This window comes from Zalophus californianus, chromosome 8 (genome assembly GCF_009762305.2).
Source record: "Zalophus californianus isolate mZalCal1 chromosome 8, mZalCal1.pri.v2, whole genome shotgun sequence".
NCBI lineage: Eukaryota > Metazoa > Chordata > Mammalia > Carnivora > Otariidae > Zalophus > Zalophus californianus.
Window position 1 is genome coordinate 90,356,639 of NC_045602.1, and position 23,961 is coordinate 90,380,599.

At 40.9% G+C, this 23,961-nt stretch overlaps 1 protein-coding gene and 1 pseudogene across 3 annotated transcripts in view; one reads left to right on the forward strand and one right to left on the reverse strand.

Moving 5' to 3' along the window:
* SYNDIG1 (synapse differentiation inducing 1) overlaps positions 1-23,961 on the reverse strand; it is a 244,390-nt gene that overhangs the window by 173,483 nt on the left and 46,946 nt on the right. The gene's annotated exons all lie outside the window — the stretch shown is intronic.
* LOC113937650 lies at positions 3,536-4,279 on the forward strand (annotated as a pseudogene).

The following is a 23,961-nucleotide window of genomic DNA, read 5'->3' on the forward strand; positions in this document are numbered from 1 at the left end:
TCCTCCAGGAGGGACCCAACAAGCGGCAGATCCGGGGAGACTCCCCTTCCTCCACTGGGAGGAGCGGTGTGGGAGCACACTGCAGGGATCTGCTGGGTTTGTAGACTCCACACGGAGTTGGGTGCCAGAGATAGAAATGCTCGGTTGCAGGCCGGGTGAGCACGGAGTGCGGACGGAGACCGGGGAAATGGGAGTGATTGACTGCTTTTCTCTGGTGACGCACTGAGGAGCGGGGCCCTGAGTTCTCAGCTCCTCTGGGACAGAGATTGGGAGGCCGCCATTTTCACCCTCATCCTCCAAAGCTGTACGGAAAGCTTACAAGGAACAAAAGCTCCCATGAGCAAACACGAGCAGATTACTAGCTCCGACCAGCGAGGGCGGGGCAATTCCGCCTCCAGGGAAGACATTTGGGAACCACAGCAACAGGCCCCTCCCCCAGAGGATCAGCAAGAACAGCCAGTCAAGACCAAGTTTACCAAACAATGAGAATGGCAGAACTCCAACACTAGGGGAATACTGCACATAGAATTCATGGCTTTTTTACCATGATTCTTTAGTCTTTCAAAGTTATTTTTTTAACTTTTTTTTGAATTTTTCTTCTTCCCTTTTTCAAACAACATCTTATCAATCCCCTTTTTAAAAAAACATTTTTATTTTTCATTTTTAGAGTCATATTCTATCCCTTCATAGTAGTTACCCTTATTTTTGGCATATATATATAAGTTGTTCTCTCTTTAAAATTTTGACATACAGTTTCTTCTAATAGATCAAAATATACCCTAAATCTCTACTGTATGACTTTGTTCTAGTCTCCTGCCTGATCACTTTCTCTCCCCCCTTTTTTTCATTCTTTTTTATAAATCCTCTTTCTTTTTTCAAACTTATCAATTCCTTTTATAAAATTTTTTATAATTTTCGTCTTTACAGTCATATTCCATCCCTTCATCATATCAACCGTTATTTTGTACATATATAAGTCTTTCTTTCTTTAAAATTTTGGGGGGCGCTTTCTTCTAACAGACCAAAATACACCCAAAATCTAGGGTGTGGCACTGATCTATGCACCAGCCTGATCATATTTGATTGTATTGTTTTTTGGTTTTGATCTGTTTTTGCTTGTTTGTATCTTTATCTTTTTCTTTTTTTTATATTTCTTTTTTCTTTCTTTCCCTTTCTTTCCCCCTGGTCTCAGGTCTTTTCTGATTTGTTTACAGTATGTTTTTTGGGACGTTGTTACCCTATTGGCATTTTGTTCTCTCATTCATCTATTCTCCTATGAACAAAATGACAAGATGGAAAAAAATCACCTCAACAAAAAGAAGAAGAGGTAGTACTGTCTGCCAGGAACCTACTCAATACAGACATTAGCATGATGTCGGACCTAGAGTTCAGAATGACGATTTTAAAGATACCAGCTGGGCTTGCAAAAAGCATGGAAGTTATAAGAGAAACCCTTTCTAGAGAAATAAAAGAACTAAAATCTAACCAAATCGAAATCAAAAAGGCTATTGATGAAGTGCAATCAAAAATGGGGGCACTAACTGCTAGGATAAATGAGGCAAAAGAGAGAATCAGCGATATAGAAGACCAAATGATGGAAAATAAAGAAGATGAGGAAAAGATAAACAACTACTGGATCACCAGGGCAGAAATCGAGAGATAAGCAAAACCGTAATATGAAACAACATTAGAATGATTGGGATCCCAGAAGAAGAAGAAAGAGAGAGAGAGAGGGGCAGAAGGTATATTGGAGAAAATTATAGCAGAGAACTTCCCTAATTTGGGGAAGGAAACAGGCATCAAAATCCAGGAGGCACAGAGAACCACTCTCAAAATCAATAAAAATAGGTCAACAGCCCGACATCTAATAGTAAAACTTACGAGTCTCAGAGACAAAAAGAAAATCCTGAAAGCAGCTCAGGAGAAGAGATATGTAAACTATAATGGTAGAAATATTAGATTGGCAGCAGACCTATCCACAGAGACCTGGCAGGCCAGAAAGAACTGGCATGATATATTCAGAGCACTAAACAAGAAAAATATGCAGCCAAGAATGCTATATCTAGCTAGGCTGTCATTGAAAATAGAAGGAGAGATAAAAAGTTTCCAGGACAAACAAAACCTAAAGGAATTTGCAAACACGAAACCAGCCCTACAAGAAATATTGAAAGGGGTCCTCTAAGCAAAGAGAGAGCCTAAAAGCAGCATAGATCAGAAAGGAACACAGACAATATACGGTAACAGTCACCTTACAGGCAATACAATGGCACTAAATTCCTATCTTTCAATAGTTACCCTGAATGTAAACGGGCTAAATGCCCCAATCAAAAGACACAGGCTATCAGATTGGATTAAAAAACAAGACCCATCGATATGCTGTCTGCAAGAAACTCATTTTAGACCCAAAGACACCACCACATTGAAAGTGAGGGGGTGGAAAACCATTTACCATGCTAATGGACACCAAAAGAAAGCTGGGGTAGCAATCTTCATATCAGACAAATTAGATTTTAAACCAAAGACTGTAATAAGAGATGAGGAAGGACAGTATATCCTACTTAAAGGGTCTACCCAACAAGAAGATCTAACAATTGTAAATATCTATGCCTCTAACATGGGAGCAGCCAATTACATAAGCCAATTAATAACAAAAGCAAAGAAACAAATTGACAAAAATACAATAATAGTGGTGGACTTTAACACCCCCCTAACTGAAATGGACAGATCATCTAAGCAAAAGATCAACAAGGAAATAAAGACGTTAAATGACACACTGGACCCAATGGACTTCACAGACATATTCAGAACATTCTATCCCAAAGCAACGGAATACACATTCTTCTCTAGTGCCCATGGAACATTCTCCAGAATACATCACATCTTAGGTCACAAATCAGGTCTCAACCAGTACCAAAAGATTGGGATTATTCCCTACATATTTTCAGACCACAATGCTTTGAAATTAGAACTCAATCAAAAGAGGAAAGTCGGGAAGAACTCAAATACATGGAGGTTAAAGAGCATCCTACTAAAGAATGAATGGGTCAACCAGGAAATTAAAGAAGAATTTAAAAGTTCATGGAAACCAATGAAAATGAAAACACAACTGTTCAAAATCTTTGGGATATAGCAAAGGCAGTCCTAGGAGGAAAGTATATAGCAATACAAGCCTTTCTCAAGAAACAAGAAAGGTCTTAAATACACAACCTAACCTTACACATAAAGGAGCTAGAGAAAAAACAGCAAATAAAGCCTAAACCCAGCAGGAGAAGAGAAATAATAAAGATCAGAGCAAAATCAATGAACTAGAAACCAAAAGAACAGTAGAACAGATCAACGAAACCAGGAGCTGGTTCCTTGAAAAAATTAACAAGATTGATAGATAAACCCCTGGGCAGACTTACCAAAAAGAAAAGAGAAATGACCCAAATCAACAAAATCATGAATGAAAGAGGAGAGATCATAACCAGCATGAAAGAAATACAAACAATTAAGAACATATTATGAGCAGACTTCCTCTTTTCTGGCTGGAACCATGGAGGGTGTAGAAAAGAAGAAAAAGAAGGTTCCTGCTGTGCCAGAAACTCTTAAGAAGAAGCAAGGAATTTCGCAGAGTTGAAGATCAAGCATCTGAGGAAGAAGTTTGCTCAGAAAATGCTTCAAAAGGCAAGAAGGAAGCTTATCTATGAAAACGCTTAGGATTACCACAAGGAATATATGCAGATGTACAGAACTGAGATTTGAATGGCAAGGATGGCAAGAAAAACTGGCAACTTCTACGTACCTGTGGAACCCAGATTGGCATTTGTCATCAGGATGAGAGATATCAATGGTGTGAGCCCAAAGGTTTGAAGGTGTTTCAGCTTCTTTGCCTTCGCCAGATCTTCAATGGCACCTTTGTTAAGCTCAACAAGGCTTCAGTTAACATGCTAAGGATTGTAGAACCTTATATAGCATGGGGGTATCGAAACTTGAAGTCGGTGAATGAATTGATCTACAAGCGTGGTTATGGCAAAATCAACAAGAAGCGAATTGCCCTGACAGATAACACATTGATTGACCGATCTCTTGGTAAATATGGCATCATCTGCATAGAGGATCAGATTCACGAGATCTATACTGCTGTAAAACGTTTCAAGAAGCAAACAACATTTTATGGCCCTTCAAATTATCTTCTCCACGAGGGGGAATGAAGAAAAAGACCACCCATTTTGTAAAAGGTGGAGATGCTGGTAACAGGGAAGACCAGATCAATGGGCTTATTAGAAGTATGAACTAAGTAATCTGCCATGATTATTTTTGTAATCTGGTCAGTTAACAAATGACTACTCTCAAATGGAAAAAACAAAACAAAACAAAACAAAACAAAAAAACATATGAGCAACTATATGCCAGCAAATTACATAATTTGGAAGACATGGATGCATTCCGAGAGATGTATCAACTACCAAAACTGAACCAGGAAGAAAGAGAAAACCCGAACAGACCTATAACCACTAAGGAAATTGAAGCAGTCATCAAAAATCTCCCAACAAATAAAAGCCCAGGGCCAGATGGCATCCCAGGGGAATTCTACCAAACATTTAAAGAAGAATTAATACGTATTCTTCTGAAACTGTTCCAAAAAATAGAATTGGAAGGAAAACTTCCAAACTCGTTTTATGACACAACCATTCCCTTGATCCCCAAACCAGACAAAGACCCCATCAAAAAGGAGAATTACAGACCAATATCCTTGATGAACATGAATGCAAAAATTCTCACCAAAATACTAGCCAATAGGATCCAACAGTACATTAAAAGGATTATTCACCATGACCAAGTGGGATTTATCCCTGGGCTGCAAGGTTGGTTCAACATCAACAAATCAATCAACGTGATACAATACATTAACAAAAGATAGAACAAGAATCATATGATCTTCTCAATAGATGCAGAAAAAGCATTTGACAAAGTACAGCATCCTTTCTTGATCAAAACTCTTCAGAGTATAAGGATAGGGGGTATATACCTCAATATCATAAAAGCCATCTATGAAAAACCTAAAGCGAATATAATTCTCAATGGGGAAAAACTGAGAGCTTTCCCCTTAAGGTCAGGAACGCGGCAGGGATGTCCACTCTCACCACTGCTATTCAACATAGTATTAGAAGCCCTAGCCACAGCGATCAGACAACAAAAAGAAATCAAAGGCATCCAAAAGAGCAAAGAAGAAGTCAAACTCTCACTCTTTGCACATGATATGATACTTTACGTGGAAAATCCAAAAGACTCCACCCCAAAACTGCTAGAACTCATACAGGAATTCAGTCAAGTGGCTGGATATAAAATCAATGCACAGAAATCAGTGGCATTCCTATACAACAACAACAAGACAGAAGAGAGATAAATTAAGGAGTCAATCCCATTTACAATTGCACCCAAAACCATAAGATTCCTAGGAATAAATCTAACCAAAGAGGCAAAGGATCTGTACTCAGAAATATACTCATGAAAGAAATTGAGGAAGACACAAAGAAATGGAAAAACGTTCCATGCTCATGGATTGGGAGAAAAAATATTGTGAAGATGTCAATGTTACCTAATGCAATCTACACATTCAATGCAATCCCCATCAAAATAACGTCCACTTTTTTTCAAAGAAATGGAACAAATCATGCTAAAATTTGTATGGAACCAGAAAAGACCCAAATAGCCACAGGAATGTTGAAAAGAAAAGCAAAGCTGGCAGCATCACAATTCCGGACTTCCAGCTCTATCACAAAGCTGTCATCATCAAGACAGTATGGTACTGGCACAAAAACAGACACATAGATCAATGGAACAGAATAGAGAGCCCAGAAATGGACCCTCAACTCTATGGTCAACTCATCTTCAACAAAGCAGGAAAGAATGTCCAATGGAAAAAAGACAGTCTCTTCAACAAATGGTGTTGGGAAAATTGGACAGCCACATGCAGAAGAATGAAACTGGACCATTTCCTTACACCACACACAAAAATAGACTCCAAAGGGTTGAAAGACCTAATGTGAGACAGGAGTCCATCAAAATCCTAAAGGAGAACACAGGCAGCAACCTCTTTGACCTCACCTGCAGCAACCTCTTCGACCTAGAAACATCGCCAAAGGCAAGGGAAGCAAGGGCAAAAATGAACTATTGTGATTTCAAGATAAAAAGCTTTGCACGGCAAAAAAAAAAAAAAAAAAAAAAAAAAAAACAGTCCACAAAACCAAAAGACAACCGACAGAATGGGAGAAGATATTTACAAATGACATATCAGATAAAAGGCTAGTATTCAAAATCTATAAAGAACTTATCAAACTCAACACCCGAAGAACTAATAATCCAATCAAGAAATGGGCAGAAGACATGAACAGACATTTTTCCAAAGAAGACATCAAATGGCCAACAGACACATGATAAAGTGCTCAACATTGCTTGGCATCAGGGAAATCCAAATCAAAACCTCAATGAGATACCATCTCACACCAGTCAGAATGGCTAAAATTAACAAGTCAAGGAACGACAGATGTTGGCGGGGATGCAGAGAAAGGGGAACTCTCCTACAGTGTTGGTGGGAATGCAAGCTGGTGCAGCCACTCTGGAAAACAGTATGGAGGTTCCTCAAAAAGTTGAAAATAGATTTACACTATGACCCAGCAATTGCACTACTGGGTATTTACCCCAAAGATACAAATGTAGGGATCCGAAGGGGTACGTGCACCCCGATGGTTATAGCACTAGTGTCCAAAAGAGCCCAACTAGGGAAAGAGCCAAGATGTCTATCGACAGATGAATGGATGAAGAAGATGTGGTATATATATACAATGGAATATTAAGCAGCCATCAAAAGGAATGAGATCTTGTCATTTGTAACAACATGGATGGAACTGGAGGGTGTTATGCTGAGTGAAATAAGTCAATCAGAGAAAGACATGTATCATACAACCTCACTGATATGAGGAATTCTTAATCTCAGGAAACAAACTCAGGGTTGCTGGAGTGGGGGTGGGGTGGGAGGGATGGGGTGGCTGGGTGATAGACATTGGGGAGGGTATGTGCTATGGTGAGTGCTGTGAATTGTGCAAGACTGTTGAATCACAGATCTGTACCTCTGAAACAAATAATGCAATATATATTAGGAAAAAAAAAGATAGCAGGAGGGTAAGAATGAAGGTGGGGAATCGGAGCAGGAGACGAACCATGAGAGACGATGGACTCTGAAAAACAAATTGAGAGTTCTAGTGGGGAGGGGGTGGGGGGATGGGTTAGCCTGGAGATGGGTATTAAAGAGGGCACATTCTGTGTGGAGGACTGGGTGTTACACAAAATCAATGAATTATGAAACACTACATCAAAAACTAATGATGTAATATATGGTGATTAACATAACAATAAAAAACTAAAAAAAATTGGAATTTCCTAAAATAAAAATACATATTTAATTTAAAACATGATGGAAAAGTGAATGAGCAAACAGGAACTAAAGAACTGGAATGTAGATACCTGGAATTCAGCATAAGATATAAAACACGAAAGACAGATTAAAAGGTAGGAAGATAAAAATGGTAGTGTCCTTCTTCAGTCAACCAGTAGAAAATCTAGAAAAATAGACTGGGAATTCCAGAATGAGAGAACACTAAGATTGGGGAAGAGGGAATGTTTAAAGAGATTTGAGAATTGGGGGCGGAGCAAGATGGCGGAGGAGTAGTAGACCTAGATTTCCTCTGGTCTCAGGAATTCAGCTGAATAGGGATCAAACCATTCTGAACACCTATGAACTCAACAGAAGATCGAAGAGGAGAGTAGCAACAACTCTCTGAACAGAGAAGCGACCACTTACTGGAAGGTAGGACGTGCAGAGAAGTGAATCTGAGGCCATATTCGGGAGGATAGATGGCGGGGGAGGGGGCCTCCGCTCGCCCCTTCTGGCAAGTGATAAGAGCAGCGGAGCACAAAATCAGACCTTTTAGAATTTGGCTTCGCTGAGGGACGTCACTGCAGTGGCTAAGCAGGGGGTGGAATCCTCCTGGGACAGTGTGGTCTCAGTACCCTTGGGGTCACAGAAAGACTGGGGGTGCCTGAATGCGGCAGAGCTCCCAGGTATCAGAGTGGGGAAGCCGGCTGCAGAGATGGAGCTGAGGCGCGGGCTCTCAACTCGGGGTTGCCATAAACCGTGATCCGCAGCCCAGTCGGGCCACTGCTCCTCCAGCAGGGACCCAACAAGCAGCAGAGCCGGGGAGAGTCCCATTTCTCCCCCAGAAGGAGTGCCACGGGAACGCACCGCAGGGATCTGCTGGGTTTGGAGACTCCACACAGCATCGGGTGCCAGAGATACAAACGCTCGGTCACAGGCCGGGTGAGCATGGAGTGCCGCCGGAGACCTGGGACACGGGAGTGTCTGCTTTTCTCTGGGGGCGCACTGAGGAGCGGGGCCCTGAGTTCTCAGCTCCTGCAGGTGGAGATTGGGAGGCCACCATTTTCGCCCTGATCCTCCAAAGCTGTACCGAGAGCTTGCAGGGAACAAAAGCTCCTGAGAGCAAACCCGAGCAGCTTACTTACCCAGACCAACAAGGGCGGGGCAATTCAGCCTCCGGCAAAGACATTTGGAAACCATGGCAACAGGCCCCTCCCCCAGAAGATCAGCATGAACAGCGAGCAAGCCAAGACCAAGTTTACCGATCAAGGAGAATGGGAGAACTCCAGCGCTAGGGGAATACTGCACATAGAACACATGGCTTTTTTTTACCATGATTCATTAGTTCACGAAAGTTAATTTTTTTAACTGTTTTTTTTTTTTAATTTTCTTTTTCCCTTTTTCAACCAACATCTTATCAATCCCTTTTTTAAAAAAAACATTTTTTATTTTTCATTTTTAGAGTCATATTTTATCCCTTCATAGTAGTTACCCATATTTTTGGCATATATATATATATATATATATATATAAGTTGTTCTCTCTTGAAAATTTTGAGATACAGTTTCTTCTAACAGATCAAAATATACTCTAAATCACTACTGTATGGCTTTGTTCTAGACTCCTGCCTGACCACATTCTCTCCCTTTTTTTTTTAAATCTTCTTCTTTCTTTTTTCAAACAACTTATCCTATCAATTCCTTTTATAAAATCTTTTATAATTTTCATCTTTACACTCATCTTCCATCCATTTATTGTATCGACCCTTATTTTGTACATATATGTCTTTCTTCCTTTAAAATGTTAGGAGGAAATTTTTTCTAACAGACCAAAATACGCCCAAAATCTAGTGTGTGGCATTGATCTATGCACTAGCCTGAACATATTTGATCATATTCTCCTTTTTTTGTATTGTTCTGTTTTTGTTTTTATCTTATTTTTTCTCTTTCTTTTTTCTTTCTTTCCCTTTCTTTTCCCCTGGTTTCAAGTCTTTTCTGATTTGCATATAGTATATTTGCTGGGGACGTTGTTAACCCGTTAGCATTTTGTTCTCTCATTCATCTATTCTCCTCTGGACAAAATGACAAGACGAAAAAATCACCTCAGCAAAGGGCGCCTGGGTGGCTCAGTTGGTTGAGCAACTGCCTTCGGCTCAGGTCATGATCCTGGAGTACCGGGATCGAGTCCCACATCGGGTTCCTTGCTCAGCAGGGAGTCTGCTTCTCCCTCTGACCCTCTTCCCTCACGTGCTCTCTATCTCTCATTCTCCCTCTCTCAAATAAATAAATAAAATCTTAAAAAAAAAAAAACCTCCACAAAAAGAACAAGAGGTAGTACCGTTAGCCAGGGACCTACTCAATACGGACATTAGTACAATGTCGGACCTAGAGTTCAGAATCATGACTTTAAAGATACTAGCTGGGCTTGAAAAAAAGCGTGGAAGTTATTAGAGACACCCTTTCTGGAGAAATAAAAGAACTAAAATCTAACCACGTCAAAATCAAAAAGGCTATTGATGAGGTGTAATCAAAAAAAAATGGGGGCACTAACTCCTAGATTAAATGAGGCAGAAGAGAGAATCAGCGATATAGAAGACCAAATGATGGAAAATAAAGAGACTGAGAAAAAGAGAGATAAGCAACTATAGGTTCACGAGGGCAGAATTCGAGAGATAAGCGATACGATAAGATGAAACAACATTAGAATAATTGGGATCCCAGAAGAAGAAGAAAGAGAGAGAGGGGCAGAAGGTATATTGGAGCAAATAATAGCAGAGAACTTCCCTAATGTGAGGAAGGAAACAGGCATCAAAATCCAGGAGGCACAGAGAACCCCTCGCAAAATCAATAATAATAGGTCAACAGGCCGACATTTAATAGTAAAACTTACGAGTCTCAGAGACAAAGAGAAAATCCTGAAAGCAGCTCGGGAGCAGAGATATGTAACCTACAATGTTAGAAATATTAGATTGGCAACAGACCTATCCACAGAGACCTGGCAGGCCAGAAAGGACTGGCAAGATATCTTCAGAGCACTAAACGAGAAAAACATGCAGCCAAGAATACTATATCCAGCTAGGCTGTCATTGAAAATAGAAGGAGAGATCAAAATCTTCCAGGACAAACAAAAACTAAAGGATTTGCAAACACAAAACCAGCCCTACAAGAAATATTGAAAGTGGTCCTGTAAGCAAAGAGAGAACCTAAAAGCAGCATAGATCAGAAAGGAACACAGACAATAAGTAGTAACAGTCACCTTACAGGCAATACAATGGCACTAAATTCCTACCTTTCAATAGTTACCCTGAATGTAAATGGGCTCAATGCCCCAATCAAAAGACACAGGCTATCAGGTTGGATTAAAAAACAAGACTCATCGATATGCTGTCTGCAAGAGACTCATTTTAGACCCAAAGCACCCCCACATTGAACGTGAGGGGGTGGAAAACCATTTACCATGCTAATGGACACCAAAAGAAAGCTGGGGTGGCAATCCTTATATCAGATAAATTAGATTTTAAAACAAAGACTGTAATAAGAGATGAGGGAGGACACTGTATCCTACTTAAAGGGTCTATCGAACAAGAAGATCTAACAATTGTAAATATCTATGCCCCTAACATGGGAGCAGCCAATTATATAAGGCAATTAATAACAAAAGCAAAGAAACACATTGACAACAATACAATAATTGTGGGAGACTTTAACACCCCCCTCACTGAAATGGACAGATCATCTAAGCAAAAGATCGACAAAGAAATAAGAACTTTAAATGACACACTGGACCAAATGGATATCACAGATATATTCAGAACGTTCCATCCCAAAGCAACGGAATACACATTCTTCTCTAGTGCCCATAGAACATTCTCCAGAATTGATCACATCCTAGGTCACAAATCAGGTCTCAACCGGTACCAAAAGATTGGGATCATTCCCTGCATATTTTCAGACCACAATGCTTTGAAACTAGAACTCAATCACAAGAGGAAAGTCGGAAAGAACTCAAATACATGGAGGCTAAAGAGCATCCGACTAAAGAATGAATGGGTCAACCAGGAAATTAAAGAAAAATGTAAAAAATTCATGGAAACCAATGAAAATGAAAACACAACTGTCCAAAATCTTTGGGATACAGCAAAGGCAGTCCTGAGAGGAAAGTATATAGCAATACAGCCTTTCTCAAGAAACAAGAAAGGTCTCAAATACACAACCTAACCCTACAACTAAAGGAGCTGGAGAAAGAACAGCAAATAAAGCCTAAACCCAGCAGGAGAAGAGAAATAATAAAGATCAGAGCAGAAATCAATGAACTAGAAACCAAAAGAACAGTAGAACGGATCAACGAAACAAGGAGCTGGTTCTTTGAAAGAATTAACAAGATTGATAAACCCCTGGCCAGACTGATCAAAAAGAAAAGAGAAATGACCCAAATCAACAAAATCATGAATGAAAGAGGAGAGATCACAACCAACACCAAAGATATACAAACAATTATAAGAACATATTATGAGCAACTCTATGCCAGCAAATTAGATAACCTGGAAAAATGGGTGCATTCCTAGAGATGTATCAACTACCAAAACTGAACCAGGAAGAAATAGAAAACCTAAACAGAGCTATAGGCACTAAGGAAATTGAAGCAGTCATCAAAAATCTCCCAAGAAACAAAAGCCCGGGGCCAGAAGGCTTCCCAGGGGAATTTTATCAGACATTTAAAGAAGAATTAATACCTATTCTCCTGAAACTGTTCCAAAAATTACAAATGGAAGGAAAACTTCCAAACTCAATTTATGAGGCCAGCATTACCTTGATCCCAAAACGAGACAAAGACCCCATTCAAAAGGAGAATTACAGACCAATATCCTTGATGAACATGGATGCAAAAATTCTCACCAAATTACTAGCCAATAGAATTCAACAGTACCTTAAAAGGATTATTCACCACGCTCCAGTGGGATTTATCCCTGGGCTGCAAGGATGGTTCAACATCCGCAAATCAATCAACGTGATACAATACATTAACAAAAGAAAGAACAAGAATCATATGATCCTCTCAATAGATGCAGAAAAAGCATTTGACAAATTACAGCATACTTTCTTCATCAAAACACTTCAGAGTGTAGGGATAGAGGGTACATACCTCAATACCATAAAAGCCATCTATGAAACACCTACAGCAAATATCATTCTCAATGGGGAAAGACTGAGAGATTTTCCCCTAAGATCAGGAACGCGGCAGGGATGTCCACTATCACCACTGCTATTCAACATATTATTAGAAGTCCTAGCCACAGCAATCAGACAACAAAAAGAAATCAAAGGCATCCAAATCGGCAAAGAGGATGTCAAACTCTCACTCTTGGCAGATGATATGATACTTTATTTGGAAAACCCAAAAGACTCCACCCCAAAACTGCTAGAACTCATACAGGAATTCAGTAAAGTAGCAGGATATAAAATCAATGCACAGAACTCAGTGGCATTCCAATACACCAACAGCAACACAGAAGAGAGCCAAATCAAGGAGTCAATCCCATTTCAAATTGCATCCAAAACCATAAGATACCTAGGAATTAATTTAACCAAAGAGGCAAAGGATCTGTACTCAGAAAACTATAAAATACTCATGAAAGAAATTGAAGAAGACACAAAGAAATGGAAAAATGTTCCATGCTCATGGATTGGGAGAACCAACACTGTGAAGATGTCAATGCTACCTAGAGCAATCTACACATTCAATGCAATTCCCATCAAAGTACCATCCACTTTTTTCAAAGAAATGGAACAAATAATCCTAAAATTTGAATATGGAACAAGAAGAGACCCTGAATAGCCAGAGGAATATTGAAAAAGAAAAGCAAACCTGCGGCATCACAGTTCCGGACTTCCAGCTCTATTACAAAGCTGTCATCATCAAGACAGTATGGCACTGGCACAAAAACAGACCCATAGATCAATGGAACAGAATAGAGAGCCCAGAAATGGACCCTCAACTCTATGGTCAACTTATGTTTGACGAAGCAGGAAAGAATGTCCAATGGCAAAAAGACTGTCTCTTCAACAAATGGTGTTGGGAAAATTGGACAGCCACATGCAGAAGAATGAAACCGGACCATTTCCTTACACCACACACAAAAACAGACTCCAAATGGTTGAAAGACCTAAACGTGAGACAGGAGTCCATCCAAATCCTAAAAGAGAACACAGGCAGCAACCTCTTCGACCTCAGCCGCAGCAACTTCTTCCTAGAAACTTCGCCAAAAGCAAGGGAAGCCAGGGCAAAAATGAACTATTGGGATTTCATCACGATAAAAAGCTTTTGCACAGCAAAAGAAACAGTCCACAAAACCAAAAGACAACCAATAGAATGGGAGAAGATATTTGCAAATGACATATCAAATAAAGGGCTAGTATCCAAAGTCTATAAAGAACTTATCAAACTCAACACCCAAAGAACAAATAATCCAATCAAGAAATGGGCAGAAGACATGAACAGACATTTTTCGAAAGAAGACATCAAATGGCCAAGAGACGCATGGAAAAGTGCTCAACATCGCTTGCCATCAGGGAAATCCAAATCAAAACCTCAATGAGATACCACCTCACACCAGTCAGAATGGCTAAAATTAACAAGTCAGGGAACGACAGATGTTGGCGGGGATGTGGAGAACGGGGAACCCTCCTACACTGTTGGTGGGAATGCAAGCTGGTGCAACCCCTTTGGAAAACAACATGGAGGTTCCTCAAATATTTGAAAAATAGAGGTACCATATGACCCAGCCATTGCACTACTGGGTATTTACCCCAAAGATACAAATGTAGGGATCCGAAGGGGTACGTGCACCCCGATGTTTATAGCAGGCATGTCCACAATAGCCAAACTGTGGAAAGAGCCAAGATGTCCATCGACAGATGAATGGCTAAAGAAGAAGTGGTATATATACACAATGGAATATTATGCAGCCATCAAAAGGAATGAGATCTTGCCATTTGCAATGACGTGGATGGAACTGGAGGGTGTTATGCTGAGTGAAATAAGTGAATCAGAGAAAGACATGTATCATATGACCTCACTGATATGAGGAATTCTTAATCTCAGGAAACAAACTGAGGGTTGCTGGAGTGGTGGGGGTGGGACAGATGGGGTGGCTGGGTGATAGACATTGGGTAGTGTATGTGCTATGGTGAGCGCTGTGAATTGTGCAAGAGTGTTGAGTCGCAGTTCTGTACTTTTGCAACAAATAATGCAACATATGTTAAGAAAAAATAAAAAGAAGAAGATAGCAGGAGGGGAAAAATGAGGGGGAGTAAGTCAGAGGGGGAGACGAACCATGAGAGACGATGGACTCTGAAAAGCAAACTGAGGGTTCTAGAGGGGAGGAGGGTAGGGGGATGTGTTAGCCTGGTGATGGGTATTCAAGGGGGCACGTTCTGCATGGAGCACTGGGTGTTATGCACAAGCAATGAATCATGGAACCTACATCAAAAACTAATGATGTAATATATGGTGATTAACATAACAATTAAAAATTAAAAAAAATAAAACAAATAAATTTGAGAATTTATCAGAACTAATGCATGATGTGAATTTGCAGATCCAGAAACACATAATGCAAATTAAGTGACAGGGATTCCACATCTATAGATCTTATAGTAAAACTATAAAAAAATATGAACTTAACTGGAGAAAAAATATATAGATTCCCTATAGGAAAAAAGCAAACCAAGATTAGATTTCTCAACAGCAGTCATATGAATCATACAAAAATCAAAAACAGTTTCAAAGTTCTGGAGAGAAAAAAACTTTCAGCCTAGAATTCTATACCTAATTAAACTATTAATTCACCAATAAAAATAAGGTCTTGGTTAAAGCTGAAAGAATGAACTACTACGAGTTCTTCACTCAAAGGACAATGAAAGTGTGTCTTCCAGACCAGAGGAGATCCATCACCAAAGGCAGAAATAGATGCAAATAGAAGGTAATTGGGGAATATGAGTAATCTTTAATAAGCATTGACTATAGAAAATAATAGCAACAAGAGTGACAATAATAATGATGAATTCTGGTATGACAAAAGTAAAATACTGAACAATAATGTAACAAGGAAAGGAGAGTCTAAGATCCTTATACGCTTAAGGAGAAGGATGGTGATGGCATTAACTCTGAAATTTGTACATTAAGGAATGCATATTAAAAATTTAAGAGTAATATCTAATGATATAAATAAAAAGTCTACATTTTAAATAAGTTGAGGGAGAGGAGGGGAGCCTGAGTGGCTCAGTTGGTTAAGCAGCTGACTCTTGGTTTCGACTCAGGTCATGATCTTGGGGTCCTGGGATCAAGCCCTGAGTCAGGCTCCATGTTTCCCTGGGGAGTCGGCTTGTGGATTCAATCTCTCCCTCTCCCTCTGCTCCTCTCCCTGCTCTCTCTATTACTCTCTCTCTCTCTCAAACAAATAAATCTTTAATTAGTTGAGGGGGAAAATAATAGAGAGTTCAAGAGAAACTAGGATCTAGATTTATTTTAAAATGACAGTGTGTGATTTATTTTAAAATGAAGTGTGTGTGTGAGTCTGTGAGTATGTGTGTGTGCACACATGTGTGCACACACAGCCCTTGAATCCCTCTAGGTACTAAATAAAATACACCTAGAGCACATCAGGTTGTAAACTTTAAGTGACAGGTGTTTGTGCCAGGGGTTTCTGCAAAAATTACAGGAACCCAAGGACATCACACAAGAAACATACTCCACGGAGATTTACACATCAAGCCAGCGAAACCCTTCATATATTTTATTTATGGTCTTTTTACACTCTGTGAGTTTCTTAAATCACTAAGAATTCATTCTGTTGCAGGACTTGGCATCTAGGCAATTGTGTTTTTATTTCTTATTGACTTGATTGCAAAACTCTTAATTTAATCTTTAGGCTCCTTACTTCTATATCTATTTATATCCTTTCTCCTTCAATTCTCATGATTATCCCACTGGGTGCCTGTGGGGCAGGTGGGCTAGGAGCCGGAGCAATCATACATTTTTTTATCATTTTGAAGAATTATATGTATTTAGTTTCCAAATCCTGGGCTTGTCTTAACATTTACTTCCTCATTTGGTTTTTGTTTTTACTTTAAAATACAATCTTTAAATTCTGGCTCTCCCCTTTGTTGTTTCTATGTTTTGTTTTAACATTTATTTTAAATCTCTTATTTTATATATGCTTCTCTTCATTAGACCTTTTAAATTATCTGATATTTAAATATTATCCCCCTTAATTTTACCTTTCTACTCACCCACTGTTATCATTGTGTTAATCTCTTAAACTTTCTCCCACCTTTCTTTTTTTAAAATTTTTTTATTGTTATGTTAATCACCATATATTACATAATTTGTTTTGGTGTAGTGTTCCATGATTCATTGTTTGTTCATAACACCCAGTGCTCCATGCAGAATGTGCCCTCCTCAATACCCATCACCAGGCTAACCCATCCCCGCACCCTCCTCCCCTCCAGAAACCTCAGTTTGTTTTTCAGAGTCCATCATCTCTCCTGGTTCGTCTCCCCCTCTGACTTACTCCCCTTCATTCTTCCTCTCCTGCTATCTTCTTCTTTTTCTTTTTTCTTAAAATATGTTGCGTTATTTGTTTCAGAAGTACAGATCTGTGATTCAACAGTCTTACACAATTCACAGCGCTCACCATAGCACATATCTTCCCCAATGTCCATCACCCAGCCACCCCATCCCTCCCACCCCCGACCACTCCAGCAACCCTCAGTTTGTTCCTGAGATTAAGAATTCCTCATATCAGTGAGGTCATATGATACATGTCTTTCTCTGATTGACTTATTTCACTCAGCATAACACCCTCCAGTTCCATCCACGTCGTTGCAAATGGCAAGATCTCATTCCTTTTGATGGCTGCATAATATTCCATTGTGTATATATACCACTTCTTCTTTATCCATTCATCTGTCGATGGGCATCTTGGCTCTTTCCACAGTTTGGCTATGGTGGACATTGCTGCTATAAACATTGGGGTGCACGTACCCCTTCGGGTCCCTACATTTGTATCTTTGGGGTAAATACCCAGTAGTGCAATTGCTAGATCGAATGATAGCTCTAATTTCAACTGTTTGAGGAACCTCCATACTGTTTTCCAGAGGGGTTGCACCAGCTTGCATTCCCACCAACAGTGTAGGGGGGTTCCCCTTTCTCCACATCCCCGCCAACATCTGTCGTTCCCTGACTTGTTAATTTTAGCCACTCTGACGGGTGTGAGGTGGTATCTCATTGAGGTTTTGGTTTGGATTTCCCTGATGCCGAGCGATGTTGAGCACTTTTTCATGTGGCTGTTGGCCATTTGGATGTCTTCTTTGGAAAAATGTCTGTTCATGTCTTCTGCCCATTTCTTGATTGGATTATTTGTTCTTTGGGTGTTGAGTTTGATAAGTTCTTTATGGATTTTGGATACTAGCCCTTTATCTGATAGGTCATTTGCAAATATTTTCTCCCATTCTGTCGGTTGTCTTTTGGTTTTGTTGACTGTTTCTTTTGCTGTGCAAAAGCTTTTTATCGTGATGAAATCCCAATAGTTCATTTTTGCCCTGGCTTCCTGTGCCTTTGGTGATGTTTCTAGGAAGAAGTTGCTGCGGCTCAGGTCGAAGAGGTTGCTACCTGTGTTCTCCTTTAGGATTTGGATGGACTCCTGTCTCACGTTTAGGTCTTTCAACCATTTGGAGTCTATTTTTGTGTGTGGTGTAAGGAAATGGTCCAGTTTCATTCTTCTGCATGTGGCTGTCCAATTTTCCCAACACCATTTGTTGAAGAGACTGCCTTTTTTCCACTGGACATTCTTTCCTGCTTTGTCAAAGATAAGTTGACCATAGAGTTGAGGGTCCATTTCTGGGCTCTCTATTCTGTTCCATTGATCTATGTGTCTGTTTTTGTGCCAGTACCATACTGTCTTGATGATGACAGCTTTGTAATAGAGCTGGAAGTCTGGAATTGTGATGCCGCCAGCTTTGCTTTTCTTTTTCAACATTCCTCTGGCTATCCGGGGTCTCTTCTGGTTCCACACAAATTTTAGGATTATTTGTTCCATTTCTTTGAAAAAAGTGGATGGTATTTTGATGGGGATTGCATTGAATGTGTAGATTGCTCTAGGTAGCATTGACATCTTCACAATGTTGGTTCTTCCAATCCATGAGCATGGAACGTTTTTCCATTTCTTTGTGTCTTCTTCAATTTCTTTCCTGAGTATTTTATAGTTTTCTGAGTACAGATCCTTTGCCTCTTTGGTTAAATTAATTCCTAGGTATCTTATGGTTTGGGGTGCAATTGTGAATGGGATCGACTCCTTGATTTGTCTCTCTTCTGTCTTGTTGTTGGTGTATAGGAATGCCACTGATTTCTGTGCATTGATTTTATAGCCTGCTACTTGACTGAATTCCTGTATGAGTTCTAGCAGTTTTGGGGTGGAGTCTTTTGGGTTTTCCACATACAGTATCATATCATCTACAAAGAGTGAGAGTTTGACTTCCTCTTTGCCGATTTGGATGCCTTTGATTTCTTTTTGTTGTCTGATTGCTGTGGCTAAGACTTCTAATACTATGTTGAATAGCAGTGGTGAGAGTGGACATCTCTGCCGCGTTCCTGACCTTAGGGGAAAAGCTCTCAGCCTTTCCCCACTGAGAACGATATTTGCTGTAGGTTTTTCGTAGATGGCTTTTATGATATTGAGGTATGTACCCTCTATCCCTATACTCTGAAGAGTTTTGATCAAGAAAGGATGCTGTACTTTGTCAAATGCTTTTTCTGCATCTACTGAGAGGATCATATGATTCTTGTTCTTTCTTTTGTTATTGTATTGTATCACGTTGATTGATTTGCCGATGTTGAACCAGCCTTGCAGCCCAGGCATAAATCCCACTTGGTCGTGGTGAATAATCCTTTTAATGTACTGTTGGATCCTATTGGCTAGTATTTTGGTGAGAATTTTTGCATCCATGTTCATCAAGGATATTGGTCTGTAATTCTCCTTTTTGATGGGATCTTTGTCTGGTTTTGGGATCAAGGTAATGGTGGCCTCATAAAATGAATTTGGAAGTTTTCCTTCCATTTCTATTTTTTGGAACAGTTTCAGGAGAATAGGTATTAATTCTTCTTTAAATGTCTGATAGAATTCCCCTGGGAAGCCATCTGGCCCTGGGCTTTTGTTTCTTGGGAGATTTTTGATGACTGCTTCAATTTTCTTAGTGGTTATAGGTCTGTTCAGGTTTTCTATTTCTTCCTGGTTCAGTTTTGGTAGGTGATACATCTCTAGGAATGCACCCATTTCTTCCAGGTTATCTAATTTGCTGGCATAGAGTTGCTCATAATATGTTCTTATAATTGTTTGTATTTCTTTGGTGTTGGTTGTGATCTCTCCTCTTTCATTCATGATTTTGTTGATTTGGGTCATTTCTCTTTTCTTTTTGATCAGTCTGGCCAGGGGTTTATCAATCTTGTTAATTCTTTCTAAGAACCAGCTCCTTGTTTCGTTGATCTGTTCTACTGTTCTTTTGGTTTCTAGTTCATTGATTTCTGCTCTGATCTTTATTATTTCTCTTCTCCTGCTGGGTTTAGGCTTTATTTGCTGTTCTTTCTCCAGCTCCTTTAGTTGTAGGGTTAGGTTGTGTATTTGAGACCTTTCTTGTTTCTTGAGAAAGGCTGTATTGCTATATACTTTCCTCTCAGGACTGCCTTTGCTGTATCCCAAAGATTTTGGACAGTTGTGTTTTCATTTTCATTGGTTTCCATGAATTTTTTACAGTTTTCTTTAATTTCCTGGTTGACCCATTCATTCTTTAGTCGGATGCTCTTTAGCCTCCATGTATTTGAGTTCTTTCCGACTTTCCTCTTGTGATTGAGTTCTAGTTTCAAAGCATTGTGGTCTGAAAATATGCAGGGAATGATCCCAATCTTTTGGTACCGGTTGAGACCTGATTTGTGACCTAGGATGTGATCAATTTTGGAGAATATTCCATGTCTCCCACCTTTCTTTATCCCCTTCTCCTCTCAGGCAGTTTTTCTCCCTTTTTTGCTAGCTTTTCCTTTTTTTTTAAAGCACACATTAAGTGCCTTGAGGAGACTGAGATCCTTCTCTCTACCTGCGCCTGAGTGGCCCCTTTGTGCTGAGGCACTTATGAGGGACTACGGTGGCCTGCTGACCTACTTCTTGCTTAGTGGTTCTTGGATTTGTGGGACCAGTGCACCTCTTCATTATCCTCCTGGCCCTTCTTGACAAAGAGTTCCTTGTGTGGGATCCACAAATTTTGGGCAAACTGTGCCCACAGTGTGTCCTGGACAAGGAGGAGAGAGGCTGCCCAAGGAGGCCAGTGCAGGCTGTTTCTTTCCTTTTAGGGTGGTAGAGAAGGCTTGGTCAGGCTGCAGGTGTCCTGCTCATACCTGCTACTGGCAGCCTTTCTTTTCTCCATCATAGAAGTCCTCAAAAGCCACACAAGGAAACTACAGCCTCACTGACACATCTCCTGTGTGTTGAGTAGGTACTCCCTTTTATGCCCTGCAGCTCCCTCCCCTCTGAGTCCCATGCTCATAGCAGTCCAACCATGGCAAAGTTTGGGTTCCTGCTGGTGTCCAGGGATGGACTAGGAATAGGCCTTCATACAAAGGAAGGGCCTCAGTAATGAGCTCCAATAGCATCTTCCAGAAAAGCCCGGGCTCTCACCAGCCAGGGGTAAAGTGATACTATTATTCCCTCCTCCCTCCAAAACCACTTGGGAATATAAATCGTGAATCAAAAAAACTTGAGGTATTTCTGGTGTTGCAGATGCTGACTGTCCCTGCCTGTACACCCTCAGCACTCATCCACACAGCAGGCACTGATGTGCATCCGACTGCAAGCAATTACAAGCACTGTCTCAATCCACATGCTTGGTGAGCTTGGAGGGAGTCAGTAACCCCAGGACCATCCTCAGTCACTGTACACTGAGGTGGAAAATGAATCCACCAGCCCTGGACTGCAGGAGTGAAAACTCTAAAGAGGTCCTACTCCGCCTCCCAGAACTCACCCAGCAGGACTGACCCCAGCTGCTCTCCTTGTATGGCAGACTTGCATCTGCCCCTCTCATGTGACCTGGGTGACAAGGCGCAATCTCTCCATTCTGGGAACTGTGTGGTCTGCTGTGGGCCATGCTAATTTGGCTTGGTAGGTTGAGGAAGAGCCACTGCCCTGAAAAATCACAGTATAGCAGATTTTAAACAAGCCAGAGCGAAACCAACAGGCATTTTAGTTTAGGTGAGGACAATTTCTGGATTGCTGGCCACAGATCCTCTGCAGCAATAAGGCCAGACTGGAGCTTCCAGATAAGGGCATTTTCTGGTGGTTGTTAATGTTATGTGACTTCCAGAGACTTGAATTTTGGAAAGTTTATAGTTTGAGATCTCATTTCTCCAGCTTTCAAGGGGAAAAAAGGTGGCAATATACCAGGACATTGGCCACCCTGGTGGCATCAGGGGGATTGCCGTCACATTCTCCATATCTTCAAGGGGATTTCTCTCTTTCAAAGCTGGCTTGGTTTGCTGACAACTTGGATGTGCCACCTCACTTGCATTTTTTCTTTCTGGGTATGTGAGTTTGCTGCTGTTTGGACACATGGCATGTTTTGGATAAAGGCTTCACTTTACCTTATTCCATATGCCCTTGGTCTCAAAACCTGCTAAAAATAGGGATGCCTAGATGACAGACTCCTAGCTAGGTGTGCTTGCAGCCACAACTGCATCAACCTAGATGGAAAATTCCTCCTGGGGGTTATTGATGAATAGAACCAGGTGGTGCCAAATTGGAACACTTGGGATAAATTGAGGGTATGGGGGTCTAAATCATAGCCCAAGCCTCCTGGTCAGCATTGCGATAATGTCATAGTTTTCTTTTATTTCTGCCATGCTGGGACACTTATTCTGGACTGGTTAAAAACATCATCTCCCTGTAGAAATGCTGTTCTGAAGCTGGCCTCTGGCTGGTTACCACTGGGCCATGACATTCAGCAGGACATGGAGACTGAGGTCATTGAGAAACAGTGAAACTTTCAATGATGTGTCACTATCTACACACTTAAAAACTTGCTTCAAGTACTAAAGGGTAGGGTCTAGCCTCTTACCTGTTGTGCTGGGATTTCTGATCCCCTCAATAAGCCCTAGCCTCACTATGCTGTGATGTCTAAGGTTTGGTCTCCTCAGAAGGATGCTTTGTTCTGCAGACACACCTTAACCTGGTGGATGGAGTACTGTATGAAACAATAGATAAGCACTGAGTTCACCTGGGATTCTACTAAATTTAAATTTTATTAAAAATGTTGCAGTGCCACTGAAAACTGAATGCCATGGTATAAGAAACCAATGTGGATACTTCAAATCTACCCAAATTTAGTTGCAAGGTTGAGTGAAGAGGGCAGATCTGGGGTAGGGGTGTGCAGGAACCAATCTGGTCCCCTCCCCACCATTCCACTGAGAGAACCCAAGGCCTAGATGTCAATGAGCCAGGAGGATACGTTCACACCTCACAATGCTTGGCCACTTCCTTCTCCAGATAATTTTGCCCATGGCTCGTTCGGCTGCACCTTCTCCTGTGTTTCCTGCTCCCTCCTCAGGTCTTCCCACCCACTCTCTGCCAGGTCATCCTTCTTTGTCCAGCCTTCAAATGTTGGGTTTAAATCCTTTCTTACTCATCAGTCTCCCCATCACTCATGGTGCCAGTAACCACCAGACCCACTAGAATCCCCACCAGGACCTCTCAAAAGCATCAGACTCAAGGAGCACCAAACCCCTGGCTTGTTCTTCACTCCACCCTGTGTCCATGAACCACTACCTATCCAAATCCCCAACATTGCGGTCTTTGTTACAACTACCCCCTCAAAATCATGCCACTGACAAGTCCTGCTGATTCTTCCACTTGTCTCCCATGTCACCCTAGACCAAGCTGTCACCATCTCTGACCCAGACCATCTCAGTATCTCCTAGGTCCTCCCTGACAGCTATCACTGTGCAGGAGCATAGGGGTCTTTTGGACATATAATCAATCTTGTGACACCCCTGTGTACATTCCTTCAGTGACACTGCTCCTGGGGTGCAGTCCAAAGGCCTCAGTGTACCTTAGGGGGCCCAGCAATAGCTAACCCCTGTCTTTCTACCTTCGTCCCACTCCTTGGCTCCACCCCATCCCCAACTTTCTGTTGGCCTCCTCTGGCCTTCTTTTACTTCTTTGAAGTGAAAGATAATCTTTACGAACTATAGATTTCAAGTTTAGAGTTTGATCTACCCCGAAGAAAACTGAAAACTAAGAATTTCTAGGCTTTACAACAGGGCAAATAAACCCCAGGACCCAGCTCATCAGTAGCCTCACAGCCACAGATGAAGACCCACGGCCAAAGTTAGGGCTGGACAGCACACAGGTGGCTAACGGTGGCCCAGCCCAGGTTATATGGGACTCTTCCCTTTGTTTCAATCTCCAGGGTCCTCCATTTTCTTTCAATGGGCTTTTAAAAACATTT